Source organism: Rhyacophila brunnea, unplaced genomic scaffold (assembly GCF_057557595.1).
Source record: "Rhyacophila brunnea isolate RB1 unplaced genomic scaffold, BYU_Rbru_1.0 scaffold_5, whole genome shotgun sequence".
Classification (NCBI taxonomy): domain Eukaryota; kingdom Metazoa; phylum Arthropoda; class Insecta; order Trichoptera; family Rhyacophilidae; genus Rhyacophila; species Rhyacophila brunnea.
The window spans coordinates 36,570,545-36,591,250 of record NW_028233170.1 but is presented as its reverse complement, the minus strand read 5'-3'; positions in this window follow the sequence as shown (position 1 = coordinate 36,591,250).

Sequence of the window (20,706 nt, the reverse complement as noted above, 5' to 3'; positions counted from 1 at the left end):
CCAATCTGATTGAAACTTCGCAGCATACTGAATCGGTAGTGCCGCTGCATGAAAACAAACCGCTTACAGTACTAGTCGCGCCACCTGTCAGCTTTTCTAAGGACTTATTGACCCACCCTCTAGCATACATTCAAATCGTTGGAATATATTATTATGTAATATTATATTTTTTTAATGCTACTCTTAATATTTATCTATGTTGTATAAGTATGCCGGCCGAATTTACCGGTGGTGACTATGGAAAAATAAGACATTTAAAAATGTCAAATTGGTATCTTTTCATCAAATTAAATATCCATCATAATAATGGGCTTATTCAAAGGGTTTATAAATGTATTATTATATTATTTATTTATTTAGTTAGTTCTTTAATGAATTGAACAAGGACCGAGAAAATATCACAATTATATTTTGAAACGCGATTTGTCCCACGGCGACGGGTTGGGCCTGAGTGACCCCGGTCAACGAAAAATAAACGCCATAGCTTTCTTAATTTGTACATAATATGAATACATAATTAATTATTTTAATACCGTGTAATCATCAATATGTTACTACATAATTTATAATCATTGCTTTATTTATTTGTATAATAATAAATATCTTTATAAAAATGCGATGGGTTTAGAAGGATAAAATAAATTATAAAGTTCATTTCATCATATAATTAAATAGTTATATTATGACAATGATAAAAATATCGGACGTGTATTTTTGACATGATAACGATGTGGGGATCGTCCCTACAAACCCTTAAGGTAGAGCCGCCCTGACAGTATAAATGTTATCGTAAAATAGCATAGCATAATGAAATATATTCAGATTTATGAGGAATGGTTATCAGCTAATAGTTCATGTCATTTGATTTTGATTGTGGATAAAACACATACAAAAAAAAAACAATTTTTACATTATTGTCCAGGGTATTTTACCTACGATCCACGGTTTTAAAGATTAGCAGGCGTATGCATATAACAGCAAACTGCGTTCAAGCTATTTACTGCAAATTTGCATGCATAAACCTAAATGTATCTGACGGATAGTGACGTCACGTCGCCGACGTAATACGCGTCGTGCCATGGATAATGCTACCTAATTTTAAATTTAAATTTCCCGAAAATTAATTTAAAATTTTGAAATTGTGAATCGGTGTAAAAATGTGCAAACGGTACCATATAAATTTAATAATTATAAATAAATAATTATCATGACCTTTAAATAATTTATTTTTTATAAAATCATATTTATTTCATACATTATAATGCACGAAATGATCAAAGTATACCCAGTAAATATTTCCATAATATGGCAATACAGCTTCACGGATCATTTTCAATATTTACAAACACCAGAAACACCTCCGTTGAACCAACGATCTCGATCATTTTCATTTATCATATCATATCATCATCATGAATCCTATTGTGGCACAACGACGACGGGCAGTTAACTTCACGCAAGAGGAAAAGGAATTATTAGTTAGCTGTGCCGATAGGGAAACATTGGTATCAATCATCATCATTGGATCATGACATCAGATATGTCAAATTTGATGTATCTGTTGAAATGCTGAGCCAGAGATGCCGACACTCGCTGGATTGTTCTGGAAATGGTGGACTGGTGAACCCTTCCGATATCCCCATATTTAGACTGAAAAGTAGAATTTTATTTTGAATTAGTGATGATGATAAATTAAAACAGGCACCGTTTACTGAACACGTAGGCAGGTACTAAAATTGTTGTGTCAATATTTGTTTTTATCAAAAAAAAGATCTAATGATCCCAATCAACCTTTTACATAAAATCGTATTAGGTAGGTACCATATCATTTAACTCTATTATCATGTTTATGAGAATGAACTCTTTCATAAAATAAAAGTAGGTAGGTATGTAGTGTTTTCCAATGTGGCTTACCTGAATGCTTCCAGTAGCGTAATATCTGAGGGTAAGAAGAAGTTGCACTTCTGGTGCAATGGGTAAGCCTTTCTGTGTAACTTTTTGCAGGTCACTTCTCACCATCGGGAATATCGCGTTTCGAACGACATCTTTCGAAAATCGAAACTTGTTTCGAAATTCCACCGCACTATACCTTGAGTATGGGTTGTCCATATCTCTGATGTATCTTTTTTGCAGTCGCAAGCGTCTCCTCCTTTCTGTTTCACACACATTTTCGCAATAATTTATTAAACCTACGAAGGTTTCAAGCCTCTTACTAAACGTTTGTTGTGATGAAGTCATTGTGTATTAAAGTGACACTGACAGCTCGCGCAGATCGCCGCCATTTTAAGTTTGGTGCGCATTTCTGTGCGCATCTCGTGACGTATGCATTTTTTATAGTTTCCTTAATCGGCCGATAAACGGCTTACTACGTTGAACGCAGTTCAAATGTATATGAATACGGCAGAAAAGCTCTATATCTACTATGTAAATGATTATTTGTAAAGCTCTCAAAGTAATCTGAAAAAAATAACAAAATTCATAATATGATGCATATTATGTTTTTTTTATCAAATTAATCCTTTCTGAAATGACGCTTAAGGACAATGCACATTTTATATCCCCCAAGATTAAATAGGCGTAGAAGCCTTCAAATGCTCGTTGATTTACGTTTGTCTATGCTCTCCAGCGTATTGTTAGCAAACAAACGCTGTGCGCATATCAGGGGATTTGAACATACATACTAAGTAGGTATGTCAAACTAAATGTTTTCCAAACATCATTTATTGGCCTAATCTAATAAAATTATAACGATTGGATATATCGGAGAGATTTTTAAACTTACCTAGATTATTTCATTATAATCTTCATAATGAGGGTAGGTATTAATTAAAACTTATTATCAACACTAATTATATTTAGAGACACATACAAAAACAAACTGGCTATCATTATACTGGACACAGATTGACACTATAATATTATTGGCTTTGTCAAACATATTTTATTCAATAATTAATTACGAATGCAAAAAGCAAAATAAAATGACATAATGTTACATTTATTAAAGTGCCATATTTTTCAATTGGTCAAGTTATATATCTAAATAATTTGATGGATGCTACCAGTATTACAAATAACTTTACCAATATTAACCCAATTTTAGTTGCTGAAAGAGTTAAATTTGATATTCAATGAATTAACAAATGATTTGGAGGTACTACAGGATAATCTTTTTGAAGAAAATGAGGCAATTCACTTTGCAACTAATTCTTTAAACATTTATTGATTTTTTCATAATATGTCATCATAATTGTCAATCGGGGTCGATCCGCTGCTGAATTAAGGGCTTTCTTAGCTACCATCATTCTTCTCGGTCCTTAGTTCTTTGCTGCCACGTATATCCACCGAAATTTATAAGCTCCTACATCCAGCGAGTTTTAGGGCATCCCGGTAGATGTTTATTGTTCCTTGGGTAACGCTGTAATGTTCATATTATGTAATATACGTCATAAACTCTTAATTTTTTACCGATAACGGCATCTGGGCCCTTAAGTCGATAACTAAGATTTTTTAGATAAAAATTATTTGAAAGCTAAGATGATAGCGACTAACATAATGTTGAATGCTTAAAATGAGGATCATATAATTTGTGCATTTTAAAATAAATATCATAAACATTGGAATTCGAATATTGTATAGTGCAGGCATCACCAACTTCAAACAGACTATAATCTACTTACTATCAAGCTCCAAAACTGGCAGTGATCTCTCGTTGCAGTTCTTTAATTCAATGAAAGTATTATATTTGGCAGAGGACAGTTAAATGACAACACTTATATTTTCATATATTCGTATTAAAAATTAAAAGTTTTGAACTTCTATCGGGCACTCATTGTCAAAATTTTACCATACCGTGGAAATAGTTTACTGTATGAAAGTGGGGAAACTACGCCTCAATTAAAAAGCGGAAATACACACCAACTCTTTCTCTCATTCCTGTGGTAGTCCATAAATAATTCAGTACAATATCAGGTGATACAACGGTGTCACGTGAGCTTTCTTATTTGAAACACGTAAGCTGGTTAATGAAATAAAAATAAGAATGGTTGAGACCTCACCTTAAAATTTTTATCAAGATCATATTATATTATATTTTTTTTTTTTTTTTCTAGATGCCTTTATGGATACCTCGCATTTACTATCGAGGTTTCTTAAGGACTTTGGCACGCAAACTACTCTACTTGATGCTAGTCAAATGAAAATTGTGCCGGCTGAGAGAATATGCCTTATTGAAAACTGACGATTTTTTTTCATTTTAACGACTTAATTTCTATGATTCTATGGTTCAACTCAGTAAATCCATCCAGCGATCGACGCGTTGGAAATGTTTAGTATTATTTAATATGCAGATATATTTTTTAAATATAAATGGTTATTATAATAATTATAAAACTTATATTATTATGATATACATAAAGTAGTTGCTTATATTATGTTTAGGTTCTTATATTAAACGATTTGTAAAAATATATCTTAAAAAAACAACACAAATATATCATGAAAGTAATATTACTTAACGAAAATAGTATTTTTGCCAAAAATAGTAAGAATATCGAATATCACATTGATTATTTTCACAAGTAACAAAAATATAAGAATTCATAATATAAGCCACATATTGAGAGCTGTCAAAGGTCCTAGCACAATCGCCTCGGCCTTCATTGTTTGTTGACGCAGACTAGATTTCCTATTGGTTTGCGAGGCGCTTCTCCATTGTAAATATTTGTCCACCCCCTTTTTTATTTTTCTTCCGCTCGGAGTTTGAATGAATTGCGTCTGGGATCCTGTCTGACAAACGAGAATGTTCTATATCTGTTTACTGCGAAGCCTTTTTTCGACAGGGCAACTTTTTCCGTGTTGAGATCCTTGAAACTTTTCAAATGAGTTTTCGCAGAGATTTTCCGCTTTTCCCAAGTTTAAACTTATCTCACCCGCATCAATGTCAATAGTTTGGAAATGCAATAAAAGCTTGAGTTTTAATTAATATATTTTTAAGTATTAGTCAATAACAGTAATTATTTTCTTCAAGTAAAAAGTTTCTAATCAGTCAGCATATTATTTCAAAACAAAAAGTATAAATTTTATATACCAAATATTTTTTGTATAATATATACAATCACTATGAGCAACAGTAGAAGAGTATATCGTCATCTTTTTTTAACCTGTTAAAATGATTTGATTTCATTTAATTACAATTGCGTTACATTTCACTCTTATCATAAATTTGTGTAGTTTTTGGTCTCTCGTCAAAAGGCATTGTCATATTTTACCAATGGGCATAAGTATATGCTACCCCGAATTATACTCTACCGTATAAAACAATTCTGTTTTCATTATATTACTTTCTATTTATGTTGTCTTCAGGCGCGCGCACAGAAATTTTTTATAGGAGGGTGGGTCCATTTTGAAAAATTATCGATGCTAATTTTTTATTACGACAGAATTAACAAAATCTAGTAGGTGTCCCTGACATCCGCATTTACCCTGACTTTACACTTTTAAGATACATTCCGAATACCCAGAAATTTCGAGCTCCTGACTCCTTTTTTGGAAAAGTTTCAGTACACAAGTATAGAGGACACTTCATGTTACTAAAGATAAATGACAACAGAGGAAGTCAAGATTCTTTTTTTTTTTTTTAACTCTTTTTTTAGGCACAAATGTGTATGGTTGCTACATACCTATATCCCGTGCAGCTTCGTTTCGGGACAAAGAAGTGTGGGATTAAAATCTTTTCATTCTGACATGCGTACAGCGTCATGGAAGGCGGCTGTACACAGATTGCGGCAAGTGGAGGTGGGATAACTCAAATCAATTGAAATATTATAAAAAAAAATTCAAATCCATTTTGATCGATTTCAAATATGTAGTTAGTATTTACTTTATTATACATACCACATTTCGTTTAGTTAACAACACACATACACATATTTATATTGATAAACAATAACTGAATATCTGAAATAAATAAAGCATAAGTGCCAAAAAATGTAATGTAGTTAAATTACAAATCGTATGTAAACGTACGTTGAGATTTTGATATTTTCAGATATTAAAACTATAAATCGCAATATTGTGTACGTATTAAATAAGATAATAATAATGTACCTTTGATTTAAAGTGTTAGAGATGGGTTAACTAATTTTTTGAAAATTAAATATTTTGTTTGTCGTACCCACCAATCATTTATTTCTGTAAGTATCAATTTTTATTGATTATTTATTTTGATGTAATAATTATTATTGATAATATTAAAAAAGATTTATTTAGTAGTGATAAATAAATAGGATACTGAGTGGATATACTTATATAATCAAAAATCGAGCTTTTCAAGACAATTTCTTTGAATTGCTTGAAGAATTTATGTTATGAATATTTAAGGTTTTATTAGTATGAACCAGAATATCAATGTTGTTTATGTATGCAAATATTCAGAGAACATTGTTATTAAACATTATTTAACAATAGACTTTTGTTGCCTAAGCATTTGATATTGTAGCTTTAATCCGGAAGCTCATTCTTCTGCAAAAGCGCAAACGAGCATTGAGAATTTAAACTGGAGGAAATACTAAAACAGGCTTTTCGCTTCGAAGCCTCAACCGGAAATTGTTAAGGAAGCTACGAAAAAGACGTTATGCTACTGTTTAAACCTTTAATAAACACAGAAAAGGACGAGAATTTTATGATCATTATACAGTCAGCAGTTGGGTGAGTTTATTATTTAAGAATTGTTTTGAAAATAAAAAAAAGGTTTATTATGCTTCATAACAATGCCCGACCTAACCTAATCATTTAAAACATTATTAATTATTAGTTATCATGACTATTTCTCCCGGATCATTTAACTAATATATAAAGACGTTTCCAAGCTTATTTAGTTCATATCGGTGCATTGCGTTAACACGTACCCTCACGGAACAATATATCGGCTATCTAGCAACCCCCAAGTTTTTCTTTAAAATATTTTTGTCATTTATGAAGCACTGATTTACAAGATTATGTTTTCTTTGAACTATAAATTTTAACAAATTCTATTATATATATAGTAAATACCATATTTCTATAATATATAATTTGATAATTATTCATGTTATCGGATACCTACTATACAATTTGACAAAATTTACACACCTGAAAAGTTATAATACTGAAAACATTTGTCACACATGGAGTTCAAAAGTATTAAAAGATGGAGACTATCGCCGATACATCTGGTGAATCAAGCTTTGCATCCTTCTTATTTTTCTTCCTATCTATCAATAATTAATTGTACTTCTTTGGGCTTAGAGCATATTATAATCATATGAGAGATATTATTTGAAACCGAACACCGAGTCCTTTTAAAAATGTAAAACTATCTACAGTTAGTAGTTTTAATATTTTCTACCTAAAACGAATAATGTTCTTATTTATGTTTAATAAATTAAACTACAAGAAATTTTATTATACGATTGATATCTTTGATGGGCATGTCGATATTAAGTTTTTAGGATTGAGTTTTGGTAATCAAAATCCCCGCCAAATATTGGAACTGCACCAGCATGATTGCGTTACAAGCATTCAAATTCGACGCGTCTTTGGTAAACTATGTAATCACAATCATGCGTTTTATGTAACTGAACCATGAATTCATGGTGCCCTTGGCCTCGTGGCAAGACTTAACGGATTCCGTCGTTTTAATTATCTCTCACTCTGCAGCAAAGTATGCGCTACAGGTTTGATTTAATATATTATAATAGGTTATTAGTACACTTTCAACCACTATACTTTAATTTTCTGTATATGGTTTTTATCTGGTACTGTGAGAGGCAAAACCAATATTAAAATTGCAAGGCGAAAATATAATATTCTTTAATAAAATGAAACCATCTTTCACCTACATATTTTATTTCATTCAGATTGCCACATCATGCAGCACCCCGTTTCCAAGGTATTAGAAGAGATGGATATGAATTCCATATTCCTACTTTAATACATGTCGCTCAGTGTTACACCTTAATATAACTGGCTTACATTTTCCTCGAGTCTCAGATTCGCATCCCGCTCGGTCTAAACTCTAAATCCTCGGGCTATCAGGAAAATGCAATAAGTGCAACTGACGCGGCGAAGTGAAAAGAGCGCTGAGAAAAGTCGTCATGGTATTTTATATTAAAGCACACTTTCATGACATTCAGAATTTATGAATTAATATTTAATAGGCTTGTCGGTATATTATACTTTGATAATCAATATACGTCACCATTATGTTATTTTAAAATACGTCTTTACTATATACGCATATATACTATTAAATAAGGCATTACACTCATTTATCATTTTTTTTATGACACTACACCTCTTGGCCTCCTTTAAAAACTTCTTCCATCCTGGATGATCCAGCGTCGACACTCTTCAGTTGATTTGAGCGAACATTTTTAAATCTCCCGTGGCGCAGTCCATCTCAATTTCTGCCCTTCAGGTCTACTCTTGCCATCAGGGGTTTCATACATAGCCCGCCTCGCCGGTATATCCTCTAGCATTCTATACAGGTGGCCAATCCAGCGCACTCTGCATTGTCATATGCCGCGTGATCTCCCCCCCCCTCCATAAAATGTGCTCATCATTATACCTTGAACTCCTAAAGCCACAAAGTCTCAAATATATCCATATTTCTCTCATCCTGTTTGCTGAGTGCCCAGCATTCTGATGCATATTATGTTAATACTGGGCGCAGGAAAGTTTTATATAAGGATGGTTTGGTTTAAAAGGCATGAAACTGATATTATGTAATATCATAATTTATATACAAATATATAAATATACTCACTAGCTTGTTATATCGGCTGATTTCTTTGTGTCTTGTGATTCCACTCTGCCATACATACCAGATATGTCCAATTATAAGTAGGCTATGATCTAGTACCCAGTATCAAAAATACCATTGATCTCTCAGACTCTTTCATTGAATAAACTTGAATAAATGAATGATATTTGACTGAGGATGCTGATGCGTTCCAAATTAAATGACACACGTCTTTCACCATCACAATAAAATACTCAATTACCTATTCATGCTTAACTTATCATTCTCGGTCATAAATGGTAAGTTTTGTCTTTTAAGGCACTCATTATATTCACTGGCAAACTTTTATCATATTGTACAAAGAGCATATTGCGCGACGGAAAGAGCCCGCCCTATGCGAGCCTATGCCCGCGTTTAACGCTTGGAGATTTACTTTTTTTCTCTATCTCATTGCTATGGCAGATTAAGAGTGATGCAATAATAATTAAGTGCTACGACGAGGTCACGCAAGATTCCTCACGTTTATCCTGATTTGAAAACGACTTTTAAGGAAATTTAAGGAAATAAAATAGGAATAGTAAATACCCCATTCAATATATCATTATAATGATAATATTATATTACATCCTGATATATATATAATTGTAACATTTTTCACATCAAAATTTGGAAAATGTAAAATTATATTCAAGATAACATAAAACAATATTACGCCAATTATTCATTAATATTGAAAGGTCATAATAATAAAATAAAAAATGAAAAAAATACTGTAAACCACATTATTTTTTCATATTTTTCTTCTATAACAGCTTCTCAATGTCAATTTACATGTACTATGCCAACTTATTTTTAATATTTATTATAATTATAAATGTTAGTTTATTCTTTCTTATAGTATTACAATTTTTAGAGTTTTATTATTGTTCGTGTAATTATATTATTTTATATTTTTAAATATTATAATGCTTTATTTTTAAAATAGGTACATAAGTACATTATTTAACTAATAAAGATAGGTACATATTTCGAAGCAGACACAACCGGTCATGGTCTATTAAAAGTCCTGTGTATTGTATTTTAATTGATTTCAACAAGACAATTAATTAGTCTTGTATTATATTTTATAGAATTTTTGAAAAAAGTGTGAAAAGAATCTAGAATTTTTTTATTTTTAATATTATTTTTTAGCATGAAAAGTATAACACTAACAAACAAAATTTACATGTGAGTTTATTTGCTTTTAAGTACTTACTACAAACATCTCTCCAATTTACCTAATTATAAAAAATACAAGCACAAAAGAAACCAATGGATAAGGAAGCAGACAAGAGTAAGCGTTGTGATAGAGGTAGCTAAGCAGAAAAAAATGGTAATGGGCTCGACATATTGCTCAGAGAGTGGTTAATCGCTGGAAAAATTTAATGCCGTCTTATAGTTGTACCTAAAGGGCACTAAACGCCCGAATAAAATTCTGTGGATATAAGAACTAGGGACTTATAGAAGTGGAAAGGGAGCTAGGGGAGGCCTTCATCAAGCGGTGGATCCACCCCGGCTGATGATGATAACGGTTTATTGTATTAATAATATAAAGCTAATACATATTATAAATTTATGTGTGCAGTGCTGAAAACTTATTTTTAAATTTGAAACCCAAATATACGAAGGTAATAACAAAGATTGCATAATTCAATTGATAAATCAAACGGAATCGCGCATTTTATCTGAAGTAATATTTACGTGTTATTCAAGGAGGTTAAAAAATGCTTCAAATGTTGACTCAGCCACCGTTAAAAAAGCAATTGTTAGATTCTGAGCAGACATTTACAGCCAAAGGAAAAAGCAAAAAATCTGGCATGTGATAAATGCGAATCTAGGCAATAACGCTTTTATAAGCGGCTTATATCTAGAATTTCCAACGATAAACGTATAACGGAACAATTCACTTATGCTGAGTGATAAAAAGAGAAAAATGCACCTATTGATGGGTAAGTCGTGCATTTGTGTTATCGATGGAATTTATTTTATGTGATGGTAAATACGTTTCGATATAAAAGTTGAGATTATTTTTACAAAGCTCATAAAACGTCATTTACTTATTCAGTTTATCTGTATGTTACATTAAAGTGGATTTCTTAAAAAACGCCAACTTGCGGACATAAGGAATGTTAAAGTTTGTTCTTCATAACATATAATATCTAGGTATATGGCTATTAAATGGATATCTATTTGTCTAACTAGCTGACTAAGTAGACATAGATATTAATTTACTGCATTAAAAAATAGTGAGTATTTTGTATTTTCCATGTCAACGGTTTAACATAATATAAAAACTATTTTTTTAAAACTATATCTGATCATAAATTGGGCCTCCACAGAGTGGAGGTTTGTTTTAACAGATTTTTGTTTTTGAGATAAAAAAGATGTTAGCTACTTGCTCAACCTATTAGGTCCATACTCTGACTCCAAATTGAAAAACAATATGTGTAGACTTGCTCGTTCATAACTTTGCACTCCTGGATCTAAGATATTTCTAAACATATTTTTTTCCAAATTTTATCTATTTATTTTCTTATCATTATAATATTATAAAATTATAAAACGTATACTCTACTTTCCAAATCCAGGATTCAAGCCTGGGATCCACGACATTATAGACCGACGCGTAAGCCGCTCGACCATCGTGGGCGTATTAGCGACATTTTATTGTTATAGAAAAAATTCAGTACAAGACGTATAAAATTGGACCGAGCGGGACTTGAACTCACGCTTTTCACTTATAATGTGGATATTTTCGCCCGTAAGATATCGACCCACGTACCTTTGATTAATGCAAATTATTTCTTAAAAGTATATTTTACTTGACATTCTTCAAATTACACCAATAAGGAGGTAATCAGCTTTGTGATCAATTAGGTTATATTAAATTACTATCTTAATCGTAACAGATGTCTGGCACTTAACAAATGTTATAATTTATATACTTGTACTTATCAATAATGAAATTATTATTTTGTATCCAATACCTACTTAATATATTATATGGTTTAAAAATATAAGATTCATTTTTTATAGAAAAAATATGATTTTGAAAAACCTCAGAAACTTAAGTAGTTTTAGACTTTTTATTCTAACGTATGTTTCTCAGATTTTCCAAAATAATTTTTAACATTATTAAGACCTATGTGTGTATTCAGTATTGAATTAACAAATAATAGTAATGTATTTTACGTGTCAATCAACGCTTCATATATACCCATGTTTTCTAATAAAAGTAAGAATGCTTTTTGTATGTTTTGTGATTATTGTTGAGATTGCTAAATTGTACAATTGTTTTCCGTTAAAACTGTGTAATATTTTATACCTAAAAATTTACATGCCAATTATTTTGTATTATTTCTTTTTAGATTAAATAATATATAGTTTTACTTTACCTTTTAATAAATTCTATGAATACTATCGACTCATCGACTGAGGGTTATTAATGGAATTTGAATTTAAATTATAATGGATTTAAGTTTTGCACTATTCCATTATTGAGTAGTTTTTTGCGACCCGGGTTTCATGCATTATGCGCACTTACCAATGGAAAATATACACTGACAATGAATACAGTTAATTCTAACTTATATAGTAAATCAATACAATAAAGCAGATAAAAATTGTATCACCTACCTATTAAGTCAATTATCACAAAAAAAAAATATAACAAACAAATTTTGAATAGTTCAATTGTTTATAAAAAACCCCTACCATATTACTAATTAATAATACAATCAATGGGCGTAGAAATCGTCAAAACCCTAATTATATATCATTAGATAATAATCAATAATAACACATTCAATATGTTTGTGTAAAATCATCAATACTGGGAAAACATTGGCAACGTATTGGGACTTTAATCGAGTAAACTAATGAAATATAACAATAATATAAGTACCAACTAATAATAAATAACAATAGATATTGATAATCTATAATAATGAACATATTTAAATAAAAGTATAAATTAACGTATGTGTTACGTTTCAAAATATATTTTTATAAAAATAAGCTCATCTTTACTGGTTTTCCTATATTCGCAAGCTCAACGGAAAACACACTGCGTTTATTTATTTGAAGGAAGTTTTTTACGTTTTAATAGTCTGCGTCCAATTACAATATGTTTCAACGACCGGAAATATTCTGCGTAATAAATTCCCAGTTTTTATAGTTTTTAATAAAAGTAAAATAATAAATTATCCAACTCTGTGTGCCTTTGACTGAAACTTGGACTTTGCATTGTTTTGTCAAAGCAGCAAAGCAGCAAGTTAGCATTTTAAACCATAAAATCTTATATAAAGTAAATAACGATTTATTTTCACTCATAAGTGAAGCTATGGGGCTCCATGGAGTCAAAGCTATATGAACATACTATTTTTAAAAGGCTTGGTTGTTAAACGTTCTTGCAAATCATTGGTAGCGTATGAAATACATGGCCATGATAAGTGGGGGCGTTGGAGGTGCGCAGCATCCAGGCGTCAAGATTCAGGGGGCTGCAAAATACATATTATTAAAAATATATTCAATACAATTATTACGTCGAAATATACAAAGTACCCACCTACGTATGTAGTGTACCATCAAGGGACAGCACTTATTAGACTAAGGGCGGCGAATTGAAAAATATGTTATTTAAAAATACATAATACCTACCTAAAATTGATATTTGAAATCTCCAGTTTATTACTAATTAATACATCATAGTGCTAACGTATGCTTGCGAAACATGGACACTCAACACACGAGAGATCCAAAAATTGAGAGTTGCGCAACGTGGCATGGAAAGGTGCATGTTGGGCATAACGTGTAAGGACCGCAGAAGAAACCAATGGATAAGAAAGCAAACAAGAGTGAGAGATGTGATAGAGGTCACTAAACTGATGAAATGGCGGTGGGCCGGACACATCGCATGGCGAACGGACAACCGCTGGACGAATACAGTCTTTCAGTGGTAACCGAGGGGCACTAAGCGGCCACAGGGGCGCCCCAAAACCTGCTGGATTGACGAACTTGTCACTTTGATGGAAGTACGTGGCAGAGACAAGTAAGGAATCGAGAAGAGTGGAGGGAGCTGGGGGAGATCATAGTTGTATACAAAAATACCGAATAGTAGACTCAACGAATATACTGGGGCAGTGTTGATGGTATACTTACATAAAATAATTTTGCAAAAATATACTTCTTCACAGAGTAAAGGCTGCCTAGAAATGGCCTGAGACATAAAATTATAAAGTTTGAAGGTGCATTTTTATCATGATGTTTCATGGATAGCATAGACCCACTCTCATCGATACATATCAATAATTTTAAATCACAATATAATATACATTTTATTATTCAGAATGTTGTATTATTTATAGAATTAAAAATAATCATTCAACTTTTTCATATCAAATACAGATTTTTATTTTCGGAAAGGGGGAGGGAGGAAAATTGAAGTCGGCCCCTGGAAAACTACCATGCTTCACCATTCACTAAATATGTCTCAAACACATATTGAAAAAACATGTGTGAATTTTACCAGACGCAAGATGCGAATCCGCAACCGATATCATTACAGGCGAACCGCTTCTCCAAAAGTATATCCAGAAACAAAAAATGCATGGCCAATGAATGTATTGTTTATGTTTTACCCTCACCCCTCATCACCAGAAATCATTGATAACATAAGAGGTAATAATATTAGTTAAGGTGAAGCCTTTACTGAGCCGTTTTTAAAGAGGCACCTAGCGGAAAAATACGAAGCTTGCATTTGAGATTTTTTTTGACTATTTACAATTTTAACTGTATTAATTAATAAATACGTATCTGAAAACATTAAAAAGAAAAATATTTTTTTTATTAAGTCAAAGATAAACTTACAATTGTAAAAAATGTAATAAAATATGAATATATTGAATCGGACTGCACCCTATTATTACATATATTTTATGGTCATATTTATTATAAAAATTTAGTTTATTAAGTTTTCTAAGCATCACCTAAGAGATTTTTGACTAATTCGTAGTTTTAATATTTTTTATATCTATTTTGTATCTGAATGTTTTCAGATACATATTTATTAATTAATTCAGTTGAAATTGTAAATTATCAAAAAAAATCTCAAATTACAAGCTTCGTATTTTTCCGCTAGGTGCCTCTTTAAAAAGGGGTCAGTAAAGGCTTCACCTTGTGTATTCTGCAATCGTATGGCACCTCAGTGCAACACCACAAAACTATAGCTATTTCATTTAATGTTCACCAACATTTAAGTATGTACAAACGTAGATATTATTATTATGTAATTTTTTTAACAAAAATCCCTGCAGGCAAAAGTTACCGCGCACCACTGGTATTGACCATAAATAAAAAAAAGAAACACGCGTTTCGCTCACATGGTGAGCTTTATCAAGTACCGAAATTTACATTTAAATTTACTCCAAAACTTATTTCATAAGATATAAATAGTAATTTATTATTTTTGCAATTATCATACAAATTTTATTGGGCTACAAACGTTGAATGTAGAAATTATGACTGATGGACCTTGGAGTAAAGTGTAAAATTCACAACGTTCGGCTTATCTACATTGTTGCTATATCATTTCATTCTGAACAACGAATGCAATTCTGTTTGTTGCAGCCGTAACTCGATGCCGGGGCTTAATTTGGAAAAGCGGGTTAGAGGGGAGGGGTGGACGTAGGATGTTTGCACTGTGCCTGCGACGCTGACGATACCCCGTCCCGACGTCTATTTCATTTCGACGCCCGAACGACGACTCAGTTTAATTTCTTATTCATTCTTTATTGCTGCGAGGAAATTAAGGCGGATAAAGCCTTTGAGAAATAAAAAGCCGTTATCCGGTAGTTGGATTTTAAAATACACACTTTAATAAACACAGAGTTGCAGAAATAACACTCACCTAAACTATTTAATTTATTTTAATTACATTTAATGCAGATAAAGAGAACTAGCAAAGAAAATAACGTATATTCTAGAGTTGCATTAAAACTAAAGCATGACCATAGCGGGTGGCAGATTTTCCTTATAACGTACCATACTAATATTGTATTTGGGTAATATTATAAATAAAATAATTTGTTCTATAAACGCCGTACAATAAAAAGGATGCACTACATGGGATTCAAGGCTGCATGACGACTTAATGCCACAGATTCCACACACCTGGTCTAGGCCTACTTAGTTCCAAGGTATACTTACATATTATAATATATAACAGTTAAATAATGAGTAGTATTTTCAAAATGTCCTCGTGAAATATGCATCTTTAGTATAAGAGAAATACAACAATTACGAGTAGCGCAACGTAGCATAAAAGGTGCATGGTATGCATAATTCGGAAAGATCACAAAAGAGACAAATTGATAAACAGGCAAACAGAGTACGCAATATGATGGACGCTAATGGCTGCGAAGAATGAATGGCAAAAAGGGTGAAGGGGACTTCATACATCAGTAGATAAACGTCAGCTGATGATGATGATGAATAATGTACCTAGATGAATAATTATTTTAGTACCTATATCTGGCATCTGCTCATCTTCTTCTTCTTTAATGGCGCTACAGTCCGAATCAAGCCTTGATTTTCTCAATCTGCCGTCTCCACAACACTCGGTCCTCCGCTGCTACTCTCTCACAATATAAGCCTTTACATGCAGACGCTTTCCTGCGCGATTAGGTGGTTTGCATGTTTTATCGCGAGAGAGCATTTGTGTGTGGCACAAGATAGGCACAAGACAGTGGCACAGTTCGCCGTGAGTTTTCTTATCGGAAAGAGATGACCGTATACTATACGGTCTCCAATTTTATTAGATTCAATATGGACATTAATTCAATTTTCATAGCTGATTTTGGCAAAATTCATGAATTCAAGAACAAAAACCTAACCTAACCTAATATTACCTAACAAATAATCCAGTATATCGGCAATTTTAATTTTTTTTTTTTGCTGCTGGCTTCCTGTAAAGTGTAAACCGACGAGAACCGTGTTTTATTCAGTACTATACGACCCAAAGAATTTGGACGTTCTTTAATATACGACCATATATTTCCGATACAACATTTCACGGTAAAGTGTGATACGGAAAACTGCATACGTACAAGTTTCCGGACACCAAACAGTCGACATTATAAGCATAAGCATTGCGCGTGGTCGTGCGCGCTTGCAATTTCGTGTGAGTCGTATCGCCTTCTGCCAGGCGCGCAATCCACGTTTATTTTTATAGATCTCCATACAATTGAACGCATGGATGTCCATTTGTAATCGAAAAAACTAATTGCTGATATTATCAATTTATATATGACATAATATATCATGTCGTATCCATATTTACGGAAAGTGTAGAATCTCGATTATAAAAATAGAAATCTACGCAATGTATCCTAACACAGTGGTCCCCAACCCCCGGTCCACGGACTGGTACCGGTCCGTGGATCAAATGGTACCGGGCTGCCCAAGGAACATTAAATTATTTCCATTTTACTTACTTTGGTGTATTTTTCTCGGGTTATTGCGACTTTCCATGTGTATCGCTCTTCTCCCTGTCTATCGGTACTTTCTCATTTTTAATACCCTGAGATTGCCACCACAGCACTTAAATCCCTATTGCCATTTCCCACATCCTATCTGTGTGAAGCGGAGTTTTCTGCAATGATAGCAACCAAAACAAAACAACGCAATACACTGGACATAAGCAACACACTTCGGGTGTCATTGTCTCCTATTACCCCCAGATGGAACCGTCTCGTTGCAAAAAAACAAGCTCCGGGTTCTCATTGATTTAGCGTTCTAGTGAGTTAAAACGTTTAATCACTTTATATTCATTTTTGGAGGCATGTTTAAATACAATTAAATTAAAATTATTAAATCAAAACAATCTAAAATATAAACAATCAACGTCCCCCCCTCAGCGGGCCGCGGTAAAATTATCAAACGTTGACCGGTCCGCGGCGATAAAAAGGTTGGGGACCACTGTCCTAATGTATACGAATATTATACTTAAACTCTTTGATTTCTTCACACAAACCAACTTCACTACCAAAAATTATTAAAGCATGTGATTTGTCGGCTTGTCTGTTTTTCGAGTGTTAGGAATATAAGAATATTTTTTTCTCATGGATTCGACATTGGTCTATTCACTATTGATTTCTCGACAATCTCGAGAATTCCCAAAACAAAATTCTATATTTTTTTTTAGTCAACTGTCCCAAATTTAGCTTTGAAACCTTTTACTACATCATTGTGAAAGAATAAAGTAGCAATACTAGTATATATGTAGTGTTGTATTTTAGTTAAAACATACAAACAGACAGACTGACCAAAAGCCAGATATTTCGAAATTTCATAAAAAATATTATTGGTATATAATATAATATAGATTAACGTTAATATTGTACATGAACGTTAACGTGTTTGGTGTTTGGTTTGCTGTTATCCTGATTATCTCGTTAATTATCGCGCCAGACTATAAACATATTTTCCAACGATAATTTTCAGCCTTGTATTTGCATTACTTATTAGTGAGACAGGCTACAATTTCACGGGTTCTGTTTCATACGGATGCTGCATATGTGGAATGCATAAATTGTTAGAACATTTAATTGGTTCAACCATACTATTGTAGTATCATTATTTTATACATTTGCATATTATCAACTTGACAACTTGATTATTACGAGCACATAAGTAACTTAATCTAACTGAATTTTGAACCATTCAGAATTTAAAAAAAATATACTTACATATATGATTGTATTTTTAATTTACTTACCTACCTATTCTCTTCTGTTTTTCCCTCGTATTTGGATGGTTTGTATTACGCATTTTTAATTATTTAAATATCAATTTTATTTCAATACCATATATTTCCGATACAGCAGCTCACGATACATTATGATACGGCTACCTACATATGTATAAATTTCCAGACAAATTATTCGAAGACGTGACAGATGGTTTGTATGGTGTTTGGTGCTGCCACAAGTATATTTCATTTGTTACAATTAATAAAACTAGACAATATCAAAGAGTATTCATCTTAAAATATTTACTTAATATTGGTACACCTAGTAATTACAAGAAAGTACCTACAAAACGTTAAATCTCCATATTTATTACTTTTGCCTAGTAGGTAAATTTAGTCGCAAGGATGTTCTAAATCAAATAAGTCTTTACAGAGTAATAATAAATAGGTAGTGTTTTCTTTTCTAGCCTATATTCTATTCTGCAACAGCAGTAATCAATCACTCGAAAGCATGGTTCACTTACAATTATTTGAAAATGGAATCCTATTCGGGATACATGGCGCCAAAAATCCTTCACGTGTCTAGCTTTACATTTCACACGTGTTATTTTAAATGAGCTTTTAACTAACGGAACACAAAATAGTTTAAGAGGATTATTACATCGCATATCCGGGGAGAAGTTTTTTCTGGCCATGTCATAATATCATCAAGGTAGTTGTCTAATTAACACATAATTATGAACGAAGAAATATTTTAATTTGGAATCAAGCAAAGTGTCAAAATACATACCTTGGTACATGCTATATCAAGCTACCGTAATGTGAGAAAAAATTAAATAACTTGTGAATTTTAATTGGTCTTCGTTAAATTAAGTGCTTCATAATTAATACGTTACCTCACAATAACTATGACTCAAATTATATTAAGTACATATTTTTATCATTTTATTAAAAGTTAAATAAATTCTAAGAATAAGTCAATTTTTATTGCCTAATGTAAAATAATTATAAAAGTTGGTTTATACACATATTGCTTAAAATTATTATTTAGTATTTAAGATTATTTATATCCACCAAGATAGTATTACCTTAGCATGTAATATTAAAACTATATTTCTTTCATTCTCCGCAGAATCTTGATAACAAAAACAATATAATTAGCATCATCAGCCTGATTCAATCCACTGCTGTCCCTGTAAGCTTGGGCGTGAGCTTTACATATTGTATTTCCACAAAACTTAATTATCTGGTCGATTCACTGGCGTCTAGGTATATCTTTATGTAGTACTAAATGGGCGGAATAACACTTCGATTGTGCCATATATAAATAAAAAAAATCGGTATGTGTACTCATGTACGCGCGTTAGAAGTTATATTTCTTTGGCGTAACAGAACAAAAACAAAACTTGTGATAAACTAGATGCTTTGACTAGCTACTAATATTATCTTGTTAAATTACACAATAAAGAAAAGGGACCGCTCTTTGAAACGCCGTTGGTTTATTTCTATACACGTTAACTTATATTACTAAATTATATAATGGTTTCTCGTTGTTTTTTATATTTAAAGTACCAACTTTCAATCTGACGTTTAATCGTTTGTTTTCGTAAGGAATTGCAAATGGCCGACAATAATAAATTCGCTGACTAGACAACGGAACAATTCTTAACTCTAATAATATACTGTATAATCGTCACGATTGCAGCATCATACTGTGGCGTAAAGGTAGTGCGTTCGGCTGATAACCGAACAATCGGTGGTTTACATCCAATCGAGTGCGTTTTTTTTCGTGTGAAAAAATAAATTATGTGTTACATGTCACACGCCAAAAATACACTCTGATCTGATTTCCCAAACGCGCCAAAAGAAGTATAACTTTAAAAAGAATTTATTGATTTATTTATAATATATATATATATATATGAACATATATAATACAACAAATTTTAAATTGTAAAATAAAAATAAATATTTAAATATTCTAAAGTTCAGTACCTATATTATTTAGATATTGAAAAAACTATCCTTCAACACACTCTAATTATATTCAGTAATTGTATATTGTTATTGTACATAAATGTTATTGTTATGTGTTAGAATAAAAAAAATATGAACGATGGTTTAAGAAGCAAGAATG